We start from the raw sequence: 22729 nt of genomic DNA, 5'->3' as shown, positions 1-22729 counted from the left end.
GCAAAGGATACCGGCAGCACAGTAGAAAAAAACTGCAGGTTTGGTCTTTGAGGGGCAGTTTTCATTCCAAACATATGATGAAAATTTGATTTAAATGTTTATTTAACCAGAATACAATATTATAACCATTGACAAAAAATATAAAGGTGGTTTTCTTTGGAAATCTTACGATCACGTACTAAAATGCGGGCACTAACTTTCCGTCAGCTCGCTCTAGTGTTTGGTAAATCCTTAAATTCCCCAGTTGCTCTCACTGTTTTATCCCACAACTAAATAATGGCTCTGGCTCAGGCTGTATTTACAGGGTAATGAATGGGTGCAGCTCTCGCTTTCACACGCTCACACACAAAAACAGCCGACAGTCACATTCAGGCCGCGCTCAAACAAATATGGCACTCACACACACACTCACACACACACACACACGCACACTTGCAATCATAGACACACACCTGTGAATGTAATGATCGTAGAGTTTGTCTGTTTGTGCTCGCAGGGTTCATGTTTGTCTCATTTAGCCACTATTGCTGCGACGATAGCAACAGTATGTAAACACATTTGTGGAACATACAGTTTGGATTAGGTATATGAGCTGTTCACTGTCGGAAATTAAATTACAAAATGACAACAAATTAAAAGTTAATTTGTTTGCATCTCACGCACTCTGACTGCACGGGTGTGTTTAGTTTTACCTAATTAAGTCGTTAGTTTAGATAATTGTGTTCAAATTTTTCATAAAAATTAGTTTTGTGACTACTGGAGGTAGATGTATAAAGTATTGTTGGATTTGAAATTGGTTATACAGTGAAAATATAAAGCACAAGCGCTGTGCTTTGGTTTTCCTGTTACTATTATAAAATGGATTTTCCTCAACTGATTAAAAGTGCAGTACAAAATTTAAAAAAAAAGGCAGAAAATGATAAGAAGAATCAATTTCACACACATACACACACAAAAATCACACTCAGTCAAAGTGATTTTTTATGTCAGGTTTAGCTGATATCTTAAAGAATCCCTCCAGTCACATAGAACAATATGATATTTTCCAAACCAACCCTTGCAAGCACATCATCACTGGCTTACAGAGCAGGGTGGTAGTAACAGGAAGGGAAAGTGGGGGAAGATGTAGACAAAGATGACATTTTATTATTGATCCCTGACAAAACAAATTGAATATTATCATTCAAATACTATTTAAAACTGTAAAGAGTCTAAATCAAGAATTCAGGTTGTTATTTTGCCCAGTGACAAGACTTATAATTTAGATTTACACATACTGCACATACAGTACAGCGACACAGTATGTAAGTAGGGTGTGTAAATATCATAAACATTGAAAAGACAACAGCTGTTCAATGCAGCCTTTTCCACCTACTGCATACCAATACATTTGCACCACAGAGCGAAACGTTGTCAGGTTCTGAAAAGTATCCAACCTTTGAAATATCTTTGGAAAAACCCAGAAGGCGATGCAACAGCACTTACTGCCGTTCAGAAGGTATTTCCAGAATCCTCCCTTAATCAGACTCTTTTAATCATGTGAATGAAAACATATTCTATGTGATGAAAAAAGATTTTTAGTTTCCCAGGTTGTGCCTTTTTCTAAATCCAAGCAAAGATGTTAGTCGTAAATGACATTTGTTCGTAGTCGGTTTGTACAACCTGAACCAAAAAAATGAAATGTTATGAGTTATACTGATACGCAAGGATTCTTCTCTCCAAAATGTTCTATTTTCATACCAAATAGTGTGTTCATATTTTGCTTCTTTTTTACAACATGGCATACCGTCCTATCTTGAGAAAATGGCATCTTTTCTTTTTTTTCTCCTTACAGTAAATGGAGTTCTTTTTTGTTCTCCAGATGGTTGGAAGATTCTTTCAGGATTCTGAAAATACCTTCAGAACAGCGGAAAGTGTTGTAAGACAACCCATTGGGTTTCTTGAAGATTGCCGGGTATTTGTTTTTTGGGAGATGGGATGCTTAGCTCTCTGGTGAGAGGTGGGACAAACTGGGGCTTAAATGAACCTGACTTTTCGTGAGAAAGATGATGTTACATCTCATTTTGAAATTACGTGTTGTCAGAGATGCTCCAAATGTCGTTGAGGTTGATACTATATACAGAAGACACATGAAAAAGGATCAGTCGGTTTTTATAATCAGTCTGATGGACTCACAGTTCTCTATCTCAGACCTCCTGCACCTTGTGTGGGTTCTGCACATTTCTGAAGACAGAGATGAATACAGGGTCAACAATGTCAGCCAGGGTCACAGTCCTGTCCAACGGGCCAATAATACATGTGACAAATGTCAGAGTAGCTGATGTTACTGTGAACCTGTATTGATTTATTGATCCTTCCTCTTTTTGTTTCCGTTTGGTTCACCAAAGCTCTCGCTTAAGTTTTATGTTCACTGCAGATCATAAATATTTCTTCAAGTCAGCAGCATCCCTACGTTTTTTACACCGTCTCTCACCTCTTCCTTTTGTGGGGCCGGCCTCTTCCTTTGAGTAGATTTGTTTTGTCCCCCTTGTTTCGGCCCGGGCTAATCTCCCTCATCGGCGCGGCTTTGGCCTGCTCTTTCACCCTCGTACTCTTGCGAAGACTGTTTGTAGTAAAGATTGTAATCTAACTGCTAATCTTTACGGCTTTCTCCAGGGCAAGGCACTGAGCTTTAGCTGAATGATTTGCCAGAGATGTAGAAACTCTCCGGAGTCTTAGAAGTTCTTTGCGAGCTGAGTTTGAAGGAAGAAGTTTCCACACATATTCAGATGCACCAGCTGTCACTACCGGAGTTGTCAAATGGGGAGCCAAAAGGTGTGTCAGGTTTTATTTGTTTAATGATGATGCTCATTACTTATAACTTCTCACACTGTTCCGTTTTCCTTACCGTATAGTGAGCCAATTATTTAAAAAAGCTCAGGAAGATGTGCGTGTGAAATCTTCCGCTCCCCCTACTCTTCCTTTCCTGGCTAGCAAAGAAACGTATATCTGTCATAATGAGGAGCAAGCAGTGCTTTACCACCAAGCTGCCTCTCATCACTAACATAACACAAAGAGATTTACTAATGCAGGCTGTTAACACAGCTAGTTTTATACACGGCCTGGTTTTATACAGCAGTACAGCAAGCAGTCCCTGGACAGCACGCATTATACACATCTAATTAAGTCTTCACATGTCTATAATAAAGCACATTATGCCTTTGGGGCTAGAGGGCAGGTCAGGAGCTGGCGTTGAGTTTGTTTGAGACAGCCAGTGTGTGTGTGTGTGTGTGTGTGTGTGTGTGTGTGTGTGTCACATGTCTGTTTGTGTTTTTTAGAATCATGCCTATGATAGCTATTTAACTTTCACTAATTAACCCAGAATAAATCAGGGCAGCACGGCAAATATTTGTCGCCGAGGAGGGAGAGTAAGGGGACGGAGGAGCTCTCTGTAGTGCCATCGTGCCGCTGGGTGACGTGAAAGGAGGGGGGGATGATTGTGTGTTTGAGTGAAAGATGCATACAGAGAGGGGGGACAGATTGAGTCGGAGAGACACAGAGAGGGAGATGGAGAGAGAGCAAGGCTGAAGAGGGCAGCCAGCCAGCTGTTGCTATACTTTGATTGGCCTGTGGAGAGCTGCCTTTGTCTTTTCATGGCACCAGTAAAGTGCAGAGCTCCCAGTGGCAGGTGGTGGCTGCCCATCGTTCCCCTCCCCCGGGACGGCAGAGGCAAAGATCATTCAGTCGCTCCGCTCCTTTTTATTAAACACCTTCATGGTCTGCAGCTCCATAGCTACCAACAAGAAAACAGAAAGGCATTTCACACGGAATACCTAATAAGCACATAAAGCACTCACCAACAATTTTTAATGGTACAGCTACAGTGTACTTGCTTTTTGCTTTCTCTTGACATCAAAGGCTTGGAAGACACGACGCTACAAATCAGAGCCGCATCAAACAGCCCACACAAATTTACACAGGTCGCTTCAAACGGGGCATAAAAGTGTGGTGTACTTGCCTGTCCTTCATGAAGCTGAGTTTGGCAGTTGGACGGATAAGGGTACAGTAAACCAAGGAAAAAGAATAGGCCTGTAAGTGCTCTGAGTGCTTTTCCCCAAGCAGCTTGACAGCCAGGTCCCGGTGACCGTGTTTCTGACAATCAGGCTACCTCACATCATCAGTTGGTTTAGCTGTTGCCATGGCAACATACGGTACAGTAACTCCTGCTTAGGTGCCAGCCTCAGCTCCATCTGAGTTGATAATCCTGATGTTTGCTCTTTGCAGTGCCAGGAAACTGTATCTCTACACTGCTAGCCACACAAGGCAAAGCAAACTCCATTTTCTTCCTCGTCTCTCCGTCTCTGTTTTTCTCCGTCTCTCTCTTTTTCTTTTTTTTTTTTTTCCCACTGTGTTCTCTCTTCTCTGTCTCTCTCCAGAGGGGTGTAATTCAATTCTCTGAATACACTTCAGGGAGGAGGAGTGTGAAGACTCATTTAAGCCTCCCTAACACTTGTGAGTTTTTGTACCAAATGTTACTTATTTCCATTGGCTTTGAGTCCTGGAAGTCTTACATTTGTTTTTTCTGCCATTGCCCACTAATTCAAATATTCAGAAGATTATTTTTCTTGGAATCAGAGACGGAATTCAAGAAAAGAAAAGTACAAACTTAGTTCTGTTTCTGACATTTGTGAAAAGAAATGTAGTTTGTTGCTGGAACAATTTAAATCATCCCACTTGTCCCAAAGGTGCCTCTTTTTATCAGTAGTCTTCACTGATAAACAATATCCTTTCACTTTAAGTGTTCAGATAGTAGCTTAACATGCCTTTACACATATGTGTGTAGTTCTAAAAACCAAGATTTAAGAATATTTACAGTAGAAAAAATGGATTATAAATCAGTGATAGTTGCCATATCAGGCTGTGTGGCTATTATCCAGAGAAAATGAGTATGTGGTTCACTCCTTAAACGATTCTCTTTGTTATTCAAATTAATTCTATTGTACAACCTCAGCACTATGAAAGGAGTGCAAAGAATCAAAAGTTGTCCACTGAATTACTCAAAGGTGAGACAGACTGATGGGACAAAAGCTTTGAAAGGCATATTGTAACACTGCTGCTCCTCAGAAAGGTTATCTCCCTCGCCTGTCCTTGAGCACGTCAAGCAAGTCAGCGGACATTTTGCAGAGCATAGTCCATTTATGTAGATATACCTTTGTGTATATATAGCGACTAGTCAGGCCTTTACCAAATGGCTGTCCATATGTAATTAGGATTATAGTCGCATTTAAATGGAGTGCTTACTTGGCTGCGTGTTGCAAGCTGTGGCAGTGAGAGCTCGCTGCTTGTGGATATGAGCTGGCAAGAAGGGCACCGTGTCACTCCCGACCTCTCGGAGGGGCTTTGCTGTGAGGGAACGATGACATACGTCATGCTCCACCAAGTCCAGCTCCGGCACTGTAATAATACCCAATTATAACCTGGACTAATTGGAATGGCGCTTTGTTTTTCTTTCTGTTATTTCAGAAAGCTGACAGCAACAACTCATGGCAGGATCGATGGCGGATTACGAGGCTCATGGAGCTGCATAGAGAGGAGGGCTCAGACTGAGGCTGCAGCTCTCATTAAAACCCGGCCTGATCTCAGCCAAGCCCTGGGAAAGGAGGGGTGAAAAAGGCAAGAAAAACCAGAGGAGGGCAGAAAGACAGGGGAGAAGAAAAAGGAAAGAGAAAGAGGGAGAAAAAGTTTACCGTCCCCTTTGGACATGGCCTCTGCTGGACTCTTACAAATGGGTATTGTTCCCCATGAAGCACACAGCGACTGTTTACAGTTTCCCATAAAAGAGGGCTTTATTCCTGCTCAGGGATGCATTGTGACAAGATAATTTGAATAGCTGAGGTCTTACCACAAAGCTATAAACATTTACGGGCAGTTGACATGGAGAATAAAGAATGAGCCATGTAACCTCTGCAGGATGCTGCCTGACTCCTGATGACACAACCAACACTCAGTCTACTCAGAGCCCGACTATCATCATCAACATGCCGAGAGATGGAGCTTGAGAAAGACAGAGAGAGAGAGAGAGAGGGCGCAGGCAGACAGACAGAGGGAGAGAGAACGCGAACAAGTAAATAAACAGAAGCAGAGAAAGACAGATATAGAAAGTGATAACTAAAGAGAAGCGATGCAGGTTCTTGATGTCCCCTTTGACTCGTTCCACAATGAAATGGCGGTGTCTTGTTTTTATGTTTCATCACAGGAGTCGACCGCCAGAGCAGACCCACGGGAGCAGCCAGACATGAGGCTGAATTCGATTAGACAGTAATCGGAGATGGACAGGCAGCGGTGCAGTCAGTGTCAGCAAACCGAGGGACTCCATAAGCAAACTATCGCCATGACTTTCCATTTCACGACGTTCACGGTGGCGGCCGTTAGTGTGTTTGTAATCCGCGCCCTGCGGTGTAAATCCAGAATGTGTTTCAGGGTTTGTTTTTAATTCGCACAACCGTCCTCTAGAGTGCAAGCAGTAATAATATCAGGTGATAAGAGAGGAGTCAGAGTCATTAATGAATTACCTACCAGCCTGATCTCAGCGCTCTGTGTGTGTGTGTGTGTGTGTGTGTGTGGCGTCTCCTTGGGCAAAGTAGCAAAAGCTGAGATATTGGGGGATTGTTCACATTGTATGTAATTTTCTCTGCAGCTACACACAACCCTTGTTTCACTCTCTTTCTTTCTCTCTCTGTGCTACCGAGCTGTTGTTTTCCTCCTGCCTCGCTTGGCATTCTGTGCATTCTCCAAGATGTTTCCAGCGTAACCGATGATTAACAATTATGCCAGTGCATCTAATTAATGCCGGCTAATTATGAGGTTGAGATGCTGACAGGGAACGGGGGGCAGGACGGGTAGATTGCAGCATCAGAAATAATCAGGAGAGAAGAAGAGGTTGCGGAGAGAAAGAAAGAACGACTGGGAGAGAGGGAGAAAGAGAGAAGATTGGGAGTGAGTGCCTTAATTGGCACACTCAGTTTTTGTCTCAGGACCCTGAGCTTATTACGTAAAAATATGGATAACTTGTGCATAAAATTATAGATGGTACACTCACTCATCTAATTTGTTGGCCATGTGGATCACACTGGGAAAAAGAGAAACAGGACATCTTTTTTTTTTTTTTTTTTTCCTTCCTTTTCTACTAGATGGGAATTATGTTCAAACCACACAGGGTCCCTGGAGTGGCAGGGAAACTCAAGCCATAATTATGTCCATAAAATGCCCACAGATTTTTAATCTTAAACTAATTTGCTGTTCATTTGTGAGCGACTGGTAAAGTACAACAGAAATAATAAACACAAACACCCTGCAGGAGACACACACCAAGACCTTTAATATGTATAAATCACATGAACTAATGATAGCTCTCTTCATTTACTTATTTATTTTTGCTTTTACTATCCTCTGAAGAAACACGCCACCGACCTCAACCCACTTCCCCACCTCAAGCAATACTTCATCAGGAAAATAGCCAAGAAAAAAAACGACCTCTCTCTACGGCTCATAATGAGGCTGCATAGAGCATTCATTAGCATAGTCAGTGTCTGCAGCCCTACGGTATGTTGGAGCTTTATGTTCAGTGACGTTTTTATTCCTACAACCATTCTGTGAGGGTTCCATAATAATGTCCAAGGAAGAAAACACATCATATATTAAAGGAACATGATTTTTTGCTTCCTATTCAAATGAGCACATCTAAGAGAGTGAAGGCAGGGGGAAAAAAGAGGGATTGGGGAATTACCCGGAGAATAGTAATTATATTCAGAGGAGCCTATGATTTAGAGTGCATGTTTGTTGTTTTTGTCTTCCTGTGCAGAGCAGAGGTAGGAGGCAGTGCAGCTCACAGCAGTGACACGGGTCCTCCCCGGTTTTCCGAAGCGCATTAAACTAAATGATTGACAATGATTGAAACCACACGGAGCCTGAGGCAAATTACCGGGGCTGAGGGTTGGCTCGGCGGATCCGCCGTCACTCTCTGCTTTTACAATCCATGAGAACGTTTTTGAACAGGGTATTTGTTTGTCATACAAATGTAGAGCATGATACGAGAGCAGGACAGCGCAGAAGTGCTTTTACACCCCGTAAAGCAGGATAGCACCCGATGATTTTTCTGAGAGGCTGAGCTGACACGGCGGACTCATCAAACACACTCAGAACAGCAGCGGGGGGAAGCCAGGGCCGAAAAGCCCGACTCCGCTGATGTTTGTCAATACGACGTCGAGCATGAGAGGGTTATGTTTAGCAGTGTCAGAGCAGCTATTTGTGTTTGAGATGTTGGATTCAATAGCGCTTCCACCAGGCAGACCTCAGCCTGAGTGGATTCTCATCTATTTTCCAAGTCCTCACCCTTTTAGAGTCAAGGTAGGAAGCATCAAGTTTGATGGGGAACTTAAATAGTAAATCAATAGTGCAGCATTTTTTATTCCAGAAGTTGCATCTTAGTCAATATTCTACATCATTCATCCTCACATCTATCTCTTAGCAGTGTCATTAGCCCTGCATCCATTTCTAACCTTGTTAACATCAAGTAAAAATATACAAAACAATATGCAGCTTTCATCAAAGCCAGAAAAGACATATTTTTTTTAATGCATTTCAAGATCAAGCTAAGAAAAAATGAATCAGAATTCAAGGATTGTGCAGTGCTTTTTTGTAAAGCCGTCTTTACTTAAAAGTCCATTAAGTTGTAGGGAGCTGTGAATGGTAGAAATTTAAATGTGAGCAGAAACGCGTATTAAAGCCGTCCTTTTCATAAATGACATTTTTGTTAACCGCAGCTTAAAAATTATTTCTTTTTGAGTTGTGAGAAGCTGAACTTTAGGCATTTAGTTGCAGGCTTCAGACAGAACTAAATGTCCAGTTAATTAGTTTCTAGTGTGCAGGGGTATCTGCAAAATAGGAGGAGGAATAACGTCAGCTGAGTCTGCTTTTCAAATTCATGTAGCAAATGCCTTTGGGGGGAGCCAGATGTAGTTGTCAGAGGACAATAGATGAAAAATTCCCCTAATATCATTCCTCCTCTAAAGCATTACATTACAGCTGCCATGGCAGGGGCAGCTCTGTTTCCTGTGAGACAAACATTTTTATCTTAGGCAATAAGTGGCAACAGCTCCTATCATGTAGGTACAGTACATTTCATTTATTGTATGTATGATGTAATAGGCATATCCAGAGTAGTAAACATTAGAGGGGAATAGCTCAATGAATACTGTTATGAAAGTCAATAGGGCTGCAATAACATAAATCAATGGCAGACAACAGCCCAAAGCTTATGCAATGTTCTACTAAATTAGGCATGTAACAATTACAGTGGTGCATTTTTTTTTTTTCCCTCTCCCATGTGTGACCTTTGATTAAGGTTCTGTTTGTAGGGGGTTGAGCACTTCATGCATGGCCAGTATGATTACTGTAGGTGGTGTAAGGTTTGCTATTTATGAGCCAAATGTGTGTACTGCGCGTAATTTTGTGTGCACATGCATACATTTATGAGATAGATTTTGAGAGAGTTTGCGTAACAGAGAAAGAGGGAGGGAGAGGGTGGAGGAGGAGGAGGAGGAGGAGGAGGAGGAGGAGGAGGGTGGATTAGTGTTACCTGATATCATTAATACGGGGCTTACACAAACAATTTCATGGGCCTTTTCTGTTTACAATCCTCTGTTCTGTCCGGACTTAAACTGCAGTTGGAATTGCAGACATACCTCATATTCTCCTCCAAATGTAGCCCGAGGGAGACCGCTATTCTTTTCCCAAAGTCTTAAATAATGTGGTCTATAACATTTTTCATTCAGTGACCCTCTGTTCCGGGCTGCGTGTTGAATATTTTAATATGGTAAGATCTTAAACCTTTTTACAGTGCTCTCCCTCCTCACTTTTATTCCCCAGCTCCGCCTAAAATCACAAAACAGTAGTGTATCAAAACAAAAGGAATTGTCTTTAATCCCTCCGCCTGGCGTTTACAAGGGTCATTATGGTTACTTTTGAAGACGTGCAAAATGATGAGCTAGGTAAAGTACCATCTGAGGGGAACCCTCTGTAATTGACCTTGCTGTCTTGAGCCTAGTCAGCAAGCAATAAAGAATGGTTAAATGTTAAGGCAGAAACTAAAGTGCTTGAAGGGCTACACGTACTTTGCATTAACGAAATAATGGCCCAGCTTATTTCATATTCTGTGTGAAATCAAGGTCGCCGTTTCCAGTTGTTTAATAGGCACATGTGGGTGCAAAACTCTGATTTGAGCAAGTGTGTGTCTTTATATGTTTGCATATGTGTGTGTTCTTTTAATAGAGAAACAGGCAGGAGAGCGTGTGTGTGTGTGTTTGTGCTAGACTGCACGTGAATGCGTGTGCGCTCATGTGTGAATATCTAAGTATCTGGGAGGGTTTTTCATGCCAGAGAGAAAATGAATATTGGAATGATTACCAGTTGATTAACGATCCGGCTTAACAGGTATATGAGGTTTCTGATTTAACAATGCAGATATATCAGCTCAGTGATTACAACTAAAATTACAAATGCTACGACAAGGCACATGAATGATTTAAATGAAAGGCTCTTATGAGGTTAACACATTTTTCCTCAGTCCAAGCTGTTTTATGTAAACCATATTTAAACTTAAACCATAAGAATGTCAGTTTATTTATAATCTTCTCATTTAAACCCCTTGAAAACACAAATAAATGTGACAGACTATAAAAAGGATGAATGGGGGTGTGTAGCAGCGAGCCACTTACTCAGCCTGTGTACATAACCGAAGACAGTATGTATCAGCTTTGGATTCATTTACATTCCAAATCAAAATGTTTCTAATGGAGCAATTTGAGCTCTTAGCATCCAGCTGTCAAAACTCCTCAGCGTGTCTCTTTGTCAGCCGTGACAGAAACAGAGCATGTGATTGGCCTAATTGAGATGACATTTCCCTGTCTCTATAAGGTCACCCCAGAGTCAGAGTGAGTAGGTGCTGATGTCGCTGCCACTTTTTCCTCGTCCTGCTGTACAGACAGACACATCCATCTGAAGCTATTAAAATCGTGTTGGCCTGCCCTCCTACGTCCTACTGTGATTATCATCTATTAAAGCCCAGCACCACTGAGACAGCCCTCACAGTGGATGCAGCTGGCTGACGAGCTTAACAGGGCTCGCTATAGGTTACACCTGCAAGTGTTAATGTGGTCAGTGACCATGGAGCAAGCATGAGAGACACCAGCGATGCCCCTCGGGGAAACACATGGAAACCTGCACTGATGCTGCAAAGCGTTTTGCTTTATGTTTGCAGCATTCTCGCAGGATTTGAACAGGGGGAATACAGATGATGAGGCTGGAATCAGTAAATACAGACTTTAACAGCTGCTGTCAGGGAGGTAGTAACACCAGTTGCATACAAATCATTCAACGCAAGTATTTTGGATTGGTAAAGGGCTACTCCACCCAAATCATAAAAAAAATCTCATTTTCTTATTAACCTCCCTTGCCATGAAGATTGGTTTGCTTTTATGTGCCAAGGTTTTCAGATATCAACTTCTGAGATTTCTGCCACCACCCTAATACAACAGAGGCAAATGGAATTTTGTTTGTGCTGCTCACAGACAACAAAATTTTCATTTGACAAACTAAACTGCAACATCATTGAGTGTATTTCTTTGGCACAAAATTGCAACAAAATTGCAACTATACAAATTGTTCAGTGTTAGTTACTGGGTCATTGGATAGAGAGTTTTCCACATGGATTTTTTTTTTCATTTTTCCAAACACATTGATGTTCATTATGCACCTTTACTCACAGTCATTAGCAATAAGAGCTGCTTTAAAGCTACAAAATGAACATCAATGTAGTTAGTCAATGACAATAAAAGTAATTTTCAGGGCTTCGAGCCACACAGTAGAATTCATATTCATCTCCAATGTATTGGATTGATAGCTGAAATCTCAGAAATGGATAGCCTATCTTAAAAGAATAATAGTTTGACATTTTGGGAGATACGCATATTTGCTTTCTTGCAGAGAGATATGAGTCATATTGATGTTCTCATCTAAGTGTGAGTGTTATGAAGTTGGAGCCAGAAGATGATAAGCTTAGCTGAGCTTAAAAATTGGAAACAAAAGGAAACCTAGCTAGCCTGGCTCTGTACAAAGGTTAAAACCACCACCATTACAGATCACTAATTAACATGTGGTAATGTAGTAGTAATGTAAAAATGACAGGTTGTGGTTTTACAGGGTGTTGCATCTGTGTGTTTTTTAAACTTTAGACAGAGCCAGGCTAGCTGTTTCCCCCTGCTTCCATATGGCAAGCTATTCAACTATTTGACCTGGAGAGTATTCACCTGCTGGTTTTAGCTTCATACTAAATGGAGAAATATAAGAGTGGTATTGATCTTCTCTTTTGATTCTCAGCAAGATACTCAATTAGCTTATTTCCCAAAATTTCAATCTATTCCTTTAAAACTTCAGCACAACTAAGAACGGTCTTAGCTCAAGGTCCATTTACTTTCAAGTTTATCTCACATTCTGCAGATGGAGTTTGCTTAGCTGAAGGTCAAGAATGAACATTAACACTCAATATTTTTTTGTGATTTGGTTAAGTGAGCATATTGAAAATAAAATGCAGTTAAAGCTCAGTGTTGTATACAAACCAGTTAAAGGGTCAGTTTTCCAAAATTAAAAAAATAAATCATATTTCGTGTTCATGATAGTTTTAGTTTCAATATACTGGAGGTGAATAAAATTTTGTCTGTTTTACCAGCAGCATGAAGCTGCATCTGCCAACGAGGCTACGCTAGTGCTATCGTCAGCAGATCTGCGAAGCCTACAGCTATCTAGAGTGCCCATCCAAGGCAATGTTATCAGAGAAAAGCTGCTCTAACTCATAGATACATCTCTCTAGCAGAGACACCCTCATCATTTTAGAGAAGCCATGTTAACTGTGGATGCTAAAGCTAACTGCTAAGCTAGGCTAAGCTCGAAGCTAAGTAAAACAGGGCAGCAACAAAGGCTACCCAATAACGCTTATGTTGTTTCTGAAAGAAAAGTAGCAAAGCTAGTGACATGTGGACTAAGTACACAATAAAAACATAGACAATTATATGAACAATACATCATAATATAGGACAAAACACGGAGGAGGGACGGTGTATGCAATGGTTATCGATCTCATGGAAGTTGGGAGCAGCGTCAAGGACTGTTTTCATCTTGACTATTTCTTTAGTCGGAAGAAGTTCTAATTAAATTTCATTTTCCAGGTCTGTTAGCACCACAAATTCCTCAAATTCCGCCACTTTTGCATTGGTGGCAGAAATCTCATAGATATTTCACAACCTGCATCTGAACCAATATGCAAAGCCAAGAGAGGTAAGTCAGAGCTTGTTGTTGTCATATAGGGAAACCAATCCTTAAAGGGTGGTATTAAATTGTCTCTTAAGAAATGCAGCGTTTCTGGTGTTCATCTTACCACTGACAACCAACAGCTACATATAGATGATTTGACAAATAATACGTTTCAAGCATCTCTTCTTGTCTCATCAGACAGCTCATTGTTTTTCTCTGCATGTCAGCCACACCCCCTGTTTGACAGAGAGTTTGTCTTTGCACTTTTGTGTTGTCTTCATTCTGTGTCTTATTGATATGTTGCGATCAATAGGAGACAGTTCAATTTACGAATCTGTCACTTGGCAAAACAAAACTGTGTAAAAAAATAATTATTAGGTCACAGTCATTGTTTGGTTTGTCCAATTATAACTTATTCTCTACCTGTCATACTGTCCTCTCTTTCCTTCCTATTTCTCACAGACACACATGAACACACCCGAACACAATGGTCCGCACATACTGTGGTAATTCATTCATTATTTCATGAGCAAGGCAGGGTTCAGCCCGCAGGACCGTCAGCCAGTGTCATGTGAGAGGCATATCAGCACCATTCCCGCAAAGAGAAAATTACAGCGATGCATTCAGGTGTCCCCTCAGCCATGCGTTCAGAGCGCTTCTGGGGGCTGAGGAGGAGGCAAAGTGGATGTGACAGGCTTAGATTAAATGCCAGAGACTGGGCGTTTCTCACACACACTACAGCCTCCAGGACAGCAGCCTAATTAGGCACTTCATGCTCTGCCATCAGCTCTTCCAACAAAAATGCTCCGTCCAAAAACACATTTGTTAATGTAAGAAAATGTTACACTGCAGTACAGCACTGTTCTGCAGAGGAGAGACAAATTTCTACTTCTGAAAAGAGTCCAATCAGCTCTTTGAAATCCATTAATAACAGATTGCTTTAGCAATTTTACTGAACTTTACAGTTGAAAGGCACTGTTGTCGAATTATCTTCTTTTTTCATCTTCACCTGCCTATTCGCTTCAGATTTCGAGTAAGCAAATGATCAGGTGGTGCGTGTCACCCTGCGAGATCAAATGCGAGACGTTTTCTGCTATCAGCTCCTGTATTTCTGCAAGAACTTGTCAGTCTGTATCACCAAGAGAAGGTCAGGTGTGTGTTTTTTTTTCTCAGGCACAACAAATGTAGATAGCATCTCCTTCGCAGATAGAGTGTTCTTCATGGATATTATCACGTCAAGTATAGGGCAGAATTCTCTCTTTTATATCTGCTCTGATATCCCATCTTATACCTCTGCACAGACATGCTGGACAGGAAATAAATCTGATTATGGAGTGCGTGGGGTAATGTTCAATAATAAAAAGTATTATTTGCCAAGATCAATGTGTGTCGCCATAGCGATAAAGTACAATGAATGGAAAGTGCTGGAAGCCTGCAGTAAATTTTGATGTGTTGTGATATTGAACACATTGTGACAACATACTGCTTGCCAGGGCTGTAAAACATCTTCCAACAGGCTGTTGAACATCCGTCCGCTACATTCTTACACACCATGACTGCCATACATCAAGCCCGGGCCACAGCATGCAAAGGCTAAGTGTGTGAGGGATTACAAGGCAAGAAGCAAAATAGGACAGCACTACATATTCATCAGGGGAGAGTGGGTCTTTTGTTGTGTGCAGTTTAATAGTATCCTGCCTGCACATATGTAAGTGTTAGTGTGTGACAGGGGAGAACGTCCGATCAATCACTCAATTAAAGCAGGGGGTGACAGTGACATGAATCTCTATGACTGATGGATGGACCAAATCTCCTCAAGTCTGCGGCTTTAAGCTCACTCCGGCTTGGTGACATTCACACTAACGATCAACAAACCCCGATCACGTCGAGGGCGACCGACATGCACTCAGAAAATTTTTACAGCACCTCCTGCTGCCCTGGACTATGCAAGCCGCGCTGCCCTCAAAGCCCCCACTGTTGGGAGGCTCAGGGTATTTAAGAATGTTATCTCTAATGCACAGATGTCTTAAAGGTCCCGGCGGAATAGGTCTGCAATTTTCCCTCCTAATTAAAAATTAATTAAATCGGCTGTGGCTCTAGCCAGGCATAAAGCTGAAGGCCGCGGCAACTGCCACTGGAAACGCAATCATTTATTTAACTCAATTACAGGAACCCACAGCAGGCTCCTCTGCCACTGATGTCACCTGGAGAGTCGGGGCAGCTTTACCGAACTGTCCAAAACCGGCTGACCAAACTGTCCTAGCGCACATCTATCTGCGGTCTGATGTAACTTTCCTCCTCACTTGAAAATTCAGTGAGAGAACTCCAGCCATATGCTGCTTGTGATGCTGCTTGTGATGCTGTGTGCATCTTTTACTCTGTTTTGATTAATGTATACATAGTCATAGAGATATCCTTTGTCACCTGTTTTCCCACCCTTCATCCCCAGGGGCTGATTTGGGGTGATTGATCAGAGATTCAGACACAGGATCAATAAGGCTTTCACCTCTCCCTTGGCAAGAGCAAGGGGCTCAGTGATGGCCCACTATGCTGTCCAATTATTCAGTAATGGAAGACTGGAACTTGCCCAAGACTATTAACACACTGGACACTGGGGATAGGAAGTAGGACTGCTAATTGTTGGGTTATATTGTAAACTGTGACAACAATGCACTGCCCTAATTCCCTCTGTGTTTCTTTACCATCAACACAGGAGTGCTACAAAAGCGTTTCTCTGTTAGACCTGAATATTCCAGGAGTACAGAAACAGTTATCACACTAGAGCCATTGTCAGTATGCAGCAGTTGTGACCCTTTGTGCTCCTTGCACACTAAGTTGTTTGCAATATTGACAGTCAGGGAATTTAAGCTTACAATGAGCTTACACTAATTTGGTCCAGATGCAAACGTGAGCTAAATGCCTAAAATGTAAATTAATTCAGGTTTAAACTATTCATTAATTAAAGTCAACATGTCTTGTCCAAAGGTAAATTCAGTTTAAGCCTCATTTCTTTTCAAGACCTTAGTGTAAGATCAACATGGATGTGAACTGTCTGACATAGTTTGACCTCACTTGCCAAGTTTGCAAATGTCATTACCAAAGGAAACAGAGGAAAGCAAGTCAAAAGGGGTTTGATGGCCTTATTTGTACAGGGATAAAGATCTCACTCCTTAGCGTAGTCTTCTCTTCTCTTTCTTTAATGTTTACATCCCTCTAGGATAGCAGGATTTCTGAATTTGCCACAGCCTGCTGTGGCTGTTAAAGAAATCAAACGCAACTCTCTGCAGATGACATGAAGTCATGTACAACACAGCTCCTGGCTATATTGACGCTGGTGTATTATGATCGTAGGAAGTCTAGCGTAGTTGGACTCAACGCATCATCTAAGTGTTTCACTGCTCATTGGTTTGTTTGATTATTAATTAGCCTGAAGTGAAGTCACCGTTTTTTTAGACATACATTTGTATGTATGAATTAGTTCTGCTACATCGGGACTCAGTGAGTTGTCAGTAATCACAGCTCTAAGTGTAATGCGCAACACCCTTTCTCATCATGGGCAAATCACATTATTCTGTTCTGGTGATTAACACTGTTTACAGAATTTTCCCCTTGCTTTCACAGCGCACTGTGGTGGAGATAACCTCAGAGCACAAACAACCAAAGACCACCTTCTACTACACTTGGTAGAGCTCAACTTATTCAACGTATCTTTGAGGCACAACACAAACCTCCAACAGATACAGTACTGTTTCATATTCCCAGTACTGTAATGCAATATGTTCAGGCTTTGTAGAAGAGAAAGCGGTGCTCCGCTGGGAATCTCAGCGTTTGGATGTTTCTGTACCCAGTGTTACAGAGCTCATGATGATGTACACCAGCTCCAGACAGATACTAGTGTGTGATGTAGCTGCCTGCAGATATGCCTTTGGTTGCCTGCAAAGCAGTCTCTGGGGTTCAGGGACCTCTGGTGCTGTGTGCTCTACACATATTCTACTAGATATCATCATATCAGGACAGACCTTTCAGACAGAATCAGCTGCTATACTGTAGGCTATTTTATACTGTATATGCATGACAGGCTGTGTTTGTGTGTTATTTCTCGGGAAACATGTAGTCGAACATTCAGAAATGTTGCAGTTATTGCCTTTGTATGTATGTTTGTATGTATGTACCTGTGTTCATGTTTGTATGTGTTGTACATACACACAACAAAGCAACATCTCTCTCAGCTTATCACTACCTTGCTTCAAAGCCTTGAATCAGTAATGCCATCATCCAAGTCTCTGGAAATCTGGGGGGATGAACACCATTCCTCCAAAAGATGTTCCCTCATTTGGTGTTTTGATGATGGCGGTGAAGAGTACTGTAACAAATCCCCCATAGGTGCAGTGGTGGAAAGTAACTGAGTGCATTTACAGTAAAGTGCAGTTTTGATGTCCATGTATTTTACATGAGTGTTTCCATTTAGCGCTACTTTATGCTTCATTTGATTACATTTCAGAGAGAAACGTTGTACTTTTTACTCCACTACATTTACATGACAGCTACAGATACCACTGTGGAGGTTAAAAAATGTCAAACATCATATATGATTAGCTTATGAAATAGGATTCTGTATAATAGATTAAACTATCCAACTGTAAGTAGTTCAATTTAGCTTAATCTCAGCCAGCTACAATATTAAAATACTGCTTACATGTTAATGAATGGGGTATAATATCATAGTATGATGCATATAACACTCTGAATTGGACCCTTGCATAATAAGCATATTTACTTTCACTTACTCCTGCATTATCACATTTTAAGTCGCAAACAACTGCTTATTTACACAACTAGGAGATAAAGAGCAACATTAGCATTCACTTGAAGTTGTTTGTGGCCACTTGATGAATTTAAATCCAATACCCATTCCTCTTTTAGCTCTGTTTAACTCTCCACCAACTCTTGAGGAAATTGGCTCTTTAGTTGCTACATTCTCTGCTATCTTCATCAGCTATTCTCTACCTTTGTCTGTCTGCTGTGCGGTGCTGGGCAGGTAGCTCACAGCTGCTTGCTGCATCTGGAAATGATGCTGATGAGAGTGGTGAGACTGAACCATAGATTGAAACCAAAACAATGAGCTGAAGGAGGCTAAAAAGCTGAGCTAAACTGATCAGCAGACTTGGGTGACAGTTCTTTGTGGGTTTGTAACTGCGAGCAACTCCTCTTACATACAGTCAAAAGTTTGGACACACCCTCTGTACATGCTGTCATTTGGCTGCTTTAAGTACAATTTTGAAGACAAGACTTTTACTTGTATGGCAGTATATTTTCCACCATGATAGTGTTACTTTTAAGATAAAGATTGGATACTTTTTTTTAACAGCAGACATTTTGACTTGTTATACTATAGTAGGAAAAGCATAGTTGTTACGTATAGCATTAATGACGGCTCTGTTCCTTTCACGTGTCCCACTAGACAGTGAGCCAACATGCACAATAACAGGACCTTGAAACTGAAGCAGCTAAATGGAATTCAGCCATCATTCATTTTATAACTTGCACCTGTACCTCTCCTGCTGTTACATATAAAATGTCTCCCGTGAGAAAAAGCAAGTGGCTGGATTATGGTGCGCTGGATCTGTACGGAAGGATCGACATATGTCATGTGTCTCCACTCATTTATTCTTTTGCAGAGTGAAGAACTGCAGGCTATGACATTTGAACATCTATGCTGTTGTTGGTTAACCGCAGGTTTACGTAAAAAGCGACTAATCCGATTTTATACTTCGTTATGAGGATTGTTAAACTTAAAATCATAGCTTCCAGGCTTCCATATTCTGACAACTCCTTAAGTTTAAAACACATAGATATCAGTTTTTTTACCTGCGGTGAAAGATGACTAATTTGGTGAATTTGAGCAAATAGAGAGATAAAAATAGTAATGTGTCTGCTCTTGGGGTAAGCTGTCTAAATGTTGGCTCCCCTACACCTGATAACAAACTGTAATTTCATGACTTTTGGCTTAAGGCAAAGTCATGGGATTGACTAGAGAGTGGGATCCCAGCAGCATTGTTTGTCATGGTTGCCCTTTGAGTCTCATTGGTTCATAAGTTTATTGCTTGAGGCCTTGTATTGTGTGGCATTTTTTAATCAATGAATAATTTCATTGGCCTCATATTACAGCTATGAGCTCTTCAAGCTGAGCTGTACGTGTGGGAAATTGGTTTTGGAAATTACTATTTTTTTGTATTCATGTAAATGTCATATTTCTCCTATTTAAAGTTCCGACCTTTTCTGAGAAGTAATATTCAAACAAAATACAGCTTTTATATCTTGCTCAATTCCTTTATTACAGACCTCTCGCATACCATACACAAGAAAATGTCTGCATTAGGTGAATTTGAATTGCTGTCGACATCCTCTCTTTATAAAAGCACATCCAGTGCTCCGAGGGTATCACAGTCAGAAAAAGGACACAACTGAAAACTCAATGCAGCTTTTGTGTGTAGTTTCTAACTGCTGAATCCAGTGTTTTCTCCTTTTCTCTGAATGTTTCCAGGGCGTGATACAGTAATTGTAAAGGTATCAGGTGTAGCTTGAATCCAGAGGAAAGGTCAGATGGTGAATTAATAAAAACACGCCACAGTCACTCTTGGCTTTAATAATGTCACTGTCTTAATTAACTCACCTATTACATGTCAGGCAGAAAATCCGTCTCCACTCAGAAAAATATCTGTGAAACAAGGTTAAATCAAAGTGACAGAATACTTTACAGTGTGTGTATGTGTGTGTGTCTGTCTGTCACTGCCGGCTGTATGCTTTCATTACACTGGCAGGCTGCGTGTGAAAGTGTTAACGGAGGAGTGTTTCACACCTTGCCAACTGATGCCTCATCACAGTTCGGAAGCACTGTACTCTCTCACCCCTCTGGGATCATTGATGCCTTCTGGATCAACCTGATGACTCCACCATTCAAATCCAGTCCACGACATTATCAATTGATGTGTTTTGAAGTTCCTGTCCACACACACACATTTAATGTGTGGATGCAATACCCCAGACTTTGCTGGGTGGACTTGACCCATCACTTCTTGTTCCCATCAAACTTGACATGAGGCTGCAGGGTTTCTGTACCACACATATTTTGGTAGAGGCTACAGAACCCTCCATGAATAAAACACCCCTCCTTTTATTTTAAATATGATGACACACACAACAAATGCTTCTTTAAAACCCCTGAGAAATGGCAGTTAGAGCATCTGTAACTTCCATAATGTGATATATTTCTGAGTGAAACGGAATATGTGCAATACAGTTACGTAAATCCTTCTGATTTGATTGGATCACTCAGAAGTGGGCGTGGCTTAATGAACACTACGTGATACGGAACTGTTGGTCTCCACCCACACCTCACTCATCAGTCAGGAGCCAGAGGATGAGGGAGAAATGAATACATTTGGTGGAAACAACGTTCTTTGGACATGTTACGTTTTTTGTTTTTTTTTAACAAATTACAATAGTCAAACACAGTTTTACGTGATAGGCTTGGTTAGCTAGTCACCCCAAATTACATTTGATTGAATCCATTTATGCATATGCCCCCAAGTTCAAAACACTGTATCAGGATAGAATACACTCAAAACATTTTTTTTTTTTTACATATATTTGGCATATCCCAAGAGGTAACACTATATTTAATCAGTATTGGGAAAGTTACTTGAAAATTGCAATTAATTACTGATTACATATTACTCATTGTAAAATAAATTACTTAACTTATTACTCAGCAACCAAGATAATGCGTTATATTACCTGTTACTTTCGTTACTCAGCCGTCAGCTTGACATAATAAGCAAAGTCTAAAATCATTAAAAAAAACATCCCTAGGTAAAGAGTTTAACACTCAAAAACACATCACTGTCATCTCATTTTGACTCAAATGTTGCTAAACTCTGATTGGTGCACAGAAGTATGTGACATCACCTTTTTGAACGGAGCCACGCTCAGATCAAACCAGTGAAAAAAGCACAAACAAAAACACAAATACAGCAATCTCTTAATTTAAATAACCTCAATACTGTTCCAACTTGGGCAGAAAATAGTGTCTTTATGAAGAATCCCATTACTCATAATATTTTGCTGACTGAGGAAATATGTTTTCAGGGCCTTGAAGTTAGCCTTTACAAGGAAATCAAAGTGTTTTGGCTCATAGCCCCTTTTGTCAAAGGGATGAAAACATTTGAATAGACCCAAGCTATTTTTGCAAGTATTTCTTTTGAATGTAATAGTGTGGAGCAATTTAAACAGAAAGGGAAAAACACCACCTCAGTCTCGGAGCTTTGTAAGGAGCAGGAACGTGATCATTCAAAGCTGGACTGATAAGTCACACTATTGTTGTTCTCTAACCCATCCACGTACTGCAGACTGCCTCAGAGTAATTTGGAGCCAAGGGCAGTCACAGATGAATTCTCATAGCGATACACTGAAATACAAAATGGGTGCAAAAATAACTTATCAAGAGTCTGGTGATATCTGTGGGTTTCGAGTCTAGAGACCATAGCATTGCTAAAAAAATTTAAATTACATGATTTTTTTGTCAATTCATTATTAAACTACTTTAATAATTTTGATCTCTTGGTGAGAAGGTCCATGAGCAAATTTCAGTTTGATTCATGGAATCTCAAAAAGCTCAATAATTCATCTGATATCACTAAAAATCCCTTTTACATAAAATTGACAATTCAGAGAGTGTTGGGTCTTACCTTTCTATTCACATTTATTTTTAGTCTTTAAGTCTATATATGTTCTTGTAGCTTCATCATATGGTCACATCAAATTAATCAAACAATCAATTAGTCAATTGACGTAAAAATTAATCAGCAACTATTTTGCTAATCAACTAATCGTTTACGTCATTTTTCAAGACAAAAATGCCAAACATTCTCCAATTCCAGCTTCTTAGTTCAGAGGATTTGTTGCTTTTCTTTATCTCATGTGACAGAAAACTAAGTGTCTTTGTACTTTGAACAGTTGGTCAAACAGAACAAGCGATCTGTAGATGTCACCCTGGCTTTCAGGAAACTTTTGGGCATTCTATGGACCAAACAATTAATTGATTGAGTAAAAATAATTGGCAGATTAATCAATAATGAAAATAATTATTAGTTGCAGCCAATCTATATATAATTTCATGTTTTTGGTGTTTTAGTATTTCATTTTGATAATAATGCAAATGTATTTATAACTTCATTGTACTGTGATTGGTCTACATTTGTTGTTTTAAAATGTGTCCCTTAATAAATTGCCTTGACAACAAACGTGGAATGCATTGAAAGATATAAACATGATTTACTGTGTCTTGCTGTTCAAGCTTGAGAAGATTAGATTCTTTACCACAACT

At 40.6% G+C, this 22729-nt stretch overlaps 1 protein-coding gene and 1 long non-coding RNA gene across 22 annotated transcripts in view; one reads left to right on the top strand and one right to left on the bottom strand.

Moving 5' to 3' along the window:
• The window catches only part of tenm1 (teneurin transmembrane protein 1), a 233099-nt gene that overhangs the window by 34517 nt on the left and 175853 nt on the right, over nt 1–22729 (top strand). For 19 of the 21 annotated variants that reach the window (XM_042418939.1, XM_042418937.1, XM_042418938.1 and 16 more), the window contains one exon: nt 12767–13368. The exons of 1 other annotated variant lie outside the window; for it this stretch is intronic. The gene's annotated coding sequence lies outside the window, so the exon portion shown is untranslated. Of the gene's footprint in view, nt 1–9611; nt 11382–12763; nt 13369–22729 lie in introns of those variants that run through there. One more of the 21 variants, XM_042418941.1, reaches the window with a different exon arrangement.
• LOC121901878 lies at nt 17974–20614 on the bottom strand. Its single transcript, XR_006097412.1, has 3 exons — nt 20204–20614; nt 20018–20062; nt 17974–19924 (listed from the first exon to the last, which is right to left on the bottom strand). It is a non-coding gene; the product is annotated as an uncharacterized LOC121901878 (long non-coding RNA).

This window comes from Thunnus maccoyii, chromosome 8 (genome assembly GCF_910596095.1).
Source record: "Thunnus maccoyii chromosome 8, fThuMac1.1, whole genome shotgun sequence".
In the NCBI taxonomy this organism is placed as follows: Eukaryota; Metazoa; Chordata; class Actinopteri; order Scombriformes; family Scombridae; genus Thunnus; species Thunnus maccoyii.
Note: the sequence above shows the minus strand (reverse complement) of the source record. Positions and strands in the feature narration are given on the sequence as shown.